This window comes from Cibotium barometz, chromosome 37 (assembly GCF_041138505.1).
Source record: "Cibotium barometz isolate CiBa-2024 chromosome 37, ASM4113850v1, whole genome shotgun sequence".
In the NCBI taxonomy this organism is placed as follows: Eukaryota; Viridiplantae; Streptophyta; class Polypodiopsida; order Cyatheales; family Cibotiaceae; genus Cibotium; species Cibotium barometz.
Window position 1 is genome coordinate 45,164,466 of NC_141082.1, and position 4,634 is coordinate 45,169,099.

Genomic DNA, 4,634 nt, shown 5'->3' on the forward strand with positions numbered 1-4,634 from the left:
AGTAGAGGTAGAGCTCTCCATAACTCCCTTCCTCTTTGCTCCCTACCTAGCTTGTGGAAGCTCCCTACCTAGCTTGTGGAAGCTCCATTTAAGTGACACAAGTGGAGTTGGAGTGAGCCCCAGTGACCTCACTCGGGGTGTTTACCCTCATTAGGGTTGGCTAAGTGCTAGTCTATGAACCGACACTTACATGGCATATTTATCTTCTTCTCTCCCTCTCTTGTGCAAGGTAGCATGTTGATTTGGTCACACACAAAGCACATTGAGATGCATTATCATTATGTTAGGAAGAGATGCTCCATAGGGAGAGATGTTCCACAGGGAAAATCAGCTTGGCTTATGTGGCAACATAGAACAACATGGACATTTATTCACAAAGGCTCTCTGAAGAGAGACATTTGACGCTTTTCGTAAAACTTTTAACTTATTTCCCTTTTGGGGATTAGTTTGGGCTCCCTCTCATACTCGAAAGAGCTTGGCACATCTCTTTACTTTTACTGCCAGCTCACCCCTTGTTCACATCATTGTCGCTAGGGGGATTTGTAGCCATATTTGGTAGTGATGTGTGTGAACCTAAGACTAGATGGGCCACTTTTTCCCTATTTAGAAGGTTTTTTCTCCCATGCTAGTATACACCCATCATGGGGTATACTTATCATCTTTGTACATAACACACATTCATTATCTATCTATCATCTTATTGTGTGCTCCCTTGAGCTTCTCCACTGTGTGTGTGTGTGTGTGTGCACGTGTGCACGCACACGCACATGCACACACACATATTTCTACAACCATGTTTCTAACACTAAATGGGAAGCATGCACATGCGATCTAGGCACACAATGTAGAATTAAAGGAGAGAAAAAAGTAGCTTGCCATAAAAATTGAGAGCCACCAGTAAGTGGTAGCACACTTAACCACTCTCTCCAAGACTCTAGGGTAGAATTATAAACCATCTGTACATGATGCATGTTTGGCAGTTTCTGTTGACTCTCATGTATGGTATTTTGACAGTGGTGCTACAAAGCACATTACCTCGCATCCGTGATATGTTCACTTCTCTTGAGGCTGTCCCTAATTGGAATACTGTCACATGTGCCAATAATGCTTCTTACCCAATGAAGGGCATTGGTAAAATTATGCTTACTGCTGCAAATGGTAGCGCTTTCACACTTTCAGATGCTTTGTATGTGCCAGGGATAAACAAGAATCTATTGTTTGTCTCTGCGCTTGCTAGACTTGGACTTGTAGTCAAATTTATGGATGACAGATGTACTGTTCATGATTTGACTTCTAGTGATACGATTATTGTATCTGGCACCTTGTTTCGTGGGCTGTATAGGCTCAATTCTTATGACAAGTGTGTGGAAGATTCAGCAAATGCAGTTTCTGATGAAAAGGCAATTTCAGATGCAAAACTATGGCATGCTCGTTTTGGTCATCTGAACTTTGCTAGTTTGCTACGTTTGCAGAAAATTTGATATGGTTGCTTCATTGCCCCCGCTTGAGGCACCATTGAAACATGTTTGTGAAGGCTGTATTTTGGGCAAAATGCAGCATTCTGCGTTTCCAAAGGATGGTTCTGTGCGGGCCACTCGCAAATTGCAGCTTGTACATAGTGATGTATGTGGGCCTATGCAAACTCCGTCATTTGGTAAACACTTGTACTTCGTGACTTTCATTGATGATTACTCAAGGCATGCATGGGTATATCCACTGAAGGCAAAGTCCGAAGTGTTTTTGTGCTTCAAACAGTTTTTTCTTATGGTTGAAAATGTATCCAATTGTAATGTGGGCACCCTCCGTTCTGATCGAGGGGGGGAGTACATGTCTAAAGAGTTTGATGCATTTCTAGCTAGCCGTGGAATAAAACACCAATGTACAGTGCCGTATACCCCTCAGCAAAATGGTGTTGCTGAGAGGAAAAACAGGTCACTTATGGAGATGGCACGATGTATGGTCAAGAGCCAAGCTTTGCCACATGCGTTTTGGCTTGAGGCTGTCATGTGTGCTGCATATGTACTCAACAGGTATCCCACTAAGGCCTTGCAGTCTATTACTCCATACGAAGCTTGGCATGGCAGGAAGCCTTCTATTGGTCACTTGCGTGTCTTTGGTTGCTTGGCCTATGCTTTAGTGCCTATGCAACAATGCAGAAAATTGGATGATAAGGCTGTCAAATGCATTTTTGTTGGTTACAGTGCTGAAAGCAAGGGTTACAGATTGTATCATCCGCAGTCAAAGCGTATCTTGATTAGTCAAGATGTTTTTGTGGAAGATGCTGTGAAACCCTTATTATCATGTACCAAAGAGACAGGTGTGAGCTCACGGGATATATTTGATACGTTGTTGCCTCTCTTTACAGGTGGGAATTCAAATGTAAGTCCGAATGAGGCAAATATTCACCCTATGCAGATTTCAAACGACATCATAGATCAGCCTATTTCTGATGCAGATTTACAGGATGTAATTCATGAGGATAGGGCTGAAAATGAGCAGGCTAGAGGTATGCCTAGATGGCTAGTGCAAACCTTGCATGATAGTAAGATTGATGCACCTATGACTAGTCGTACTCGTTCAGGTTTTCAGCATGCCTCTTATACATCAGATTGTTATGCTTTGGCTGTGTCTAGTATGTGTGAAGAGGAAGAACCTCTTTCATTTGATGAGGCACAAAATTCAGAAAATTGGTTGGCTGCAATGCAAAGTGAATATGATGCTATAATGAAGAATGGTACATGGTCTTTGTGTGATTTGCCTATTGGTAAAAAGGCCATTAGATGTAAGTGGGTTTTTAAGTTGAAACGAAAGCCAGATGGCAGTGTTGATCGCTATAAGGCTAGACTTGTTGCAAAGGGTTATGCTCAAGAAAAGGGCATTGATTTTGATGAGACCTTTGCTCCCACTTGTCGTATGACTACCATTCGTAGCATTTGTGCATTAGCAGCTCATAATGGTTGGAATGTACATCAGTTGGACATAAAGACTGTGTTCTTGAATGGAGATTTTGCATGAGGAGGTGTATGTATCGCACCCTCGTGGTTTTGTTCAAAGAGGGCAGGAAAACAAAGTGTGCAGGTTGAAAAAGGCTTTATATGGCTTAAAGCAAGCTCCACGAGCTTGGTATGAAAAGATACATGCATATTTGACTGCACATGGGTTTCAGAATAGTCCAACAGAAAGCACTTTGTACGTTAAACGTGTGGATGGTGTACATCTAATCATTGCTCTCTATGTCGATGACATGCTGCTCACAGGACCAAATGAGAGTCATATTGCTAATTTTAAGGCTGATTTGAATGCCTCTTTTGAGATGTCAGATTTGGGGCATTTGCATCATTATTTGGGGATACAATTTAAGCAGTGTGATGGAGTTATTGCTTTGTGTCAGACAAAGTATATTGAGACATCACTTTGATGTCACACTCTATCAGACAGCTGTTGGTTGCCTCATTTATGTATGCATTACGAGGCCGGACATTCAGTTTGTAGTCTCACAGGTGAGCAGGTTTATGCATAGTCCAGGGTCTCAGCATTGGAAGGCAGTTAAACGCATCTTTCACTACTTGAGTGGCACCATACATCTTGGGTTGTTTTATCCCAATGGGGGATCGTTGCCGCCAGATTTACATGCTTTTTCGGACTGGTTGCTATGACACAAGAGTGTCCACAAGTGGTTTTTGTTTCATGCTCGGTAGCTCATGCATATCTTGGTTGAGCAAGAAGCAACCTACTGTGGCCACTTCTAGTTGTGGTGCTGAGTACAGGGCAGCTTTCACAGCTACGGTTGAGTGTGTGTGGCTCAGACGGCTTATGGTTGACTTGGGTGTTGGACAGGAGTCTGCCACCTCTATCTTCACTGATAGTCAGAGCGCATTGGCAGTTGCGAGAAACCCAGTTTTTCATGCTCGCACAAAGCACATTGAGGTGCATTATCACTATGTCAGGGAGAGACTCTCAGCAGGAGAGATCAGCTTGGCCTATGTGCCAACACAGGACAACCTCGCCGATCTTTTCACAAAGATGCTTCCTCGTGAGAAGTTCGAAGCTTTCCGCAAAGCTTTGGACTTGCTTCCCTTTGTGGATTGATCTACTTCGGGCATGGCACTCCCCTATACATGAGTGCCAGCTCTCGTTCACACCATCACTCCCAGGGGGGATTTGTTACCATATATATAGGCAGTGATGTGTGTGAACACACTTAGGACCGCCGGGGCACTTTTTCCCTCTTTAGGAGGTTTTTTCCCCTGGCTTGTATAGACGCCCATCCTTCTAGGGCTAACTTATCACAAGAGTGTCCACAAGTGGTTTTTGTTTCATGCTCGGTAGCTCATGCATATCTTGGTTGAGCAAGAAGCAACCTACTGTGGCCACTTCTAGTTGTGAGTGAAGCTGAGTACAGGGCAGCTTTCATAGCTACGGTTGAGTGTGTGTGGCTCAGGCGGCTTATGGCTGACTTGGGTGTTGGACAGGAGTTTGCCACCTCTATCTTCACTGACAGTCAGAGCGCATTGGCAGTTGCGAGAAACCCAGTTTTTCATGCTCGCACAAAGCACATTGAGGTCCATTATCACTATGTCAGGGAGAGACTCTCAGCAGGAGAGATCAGCTTGGCCTATGTGCCAACACTGGAC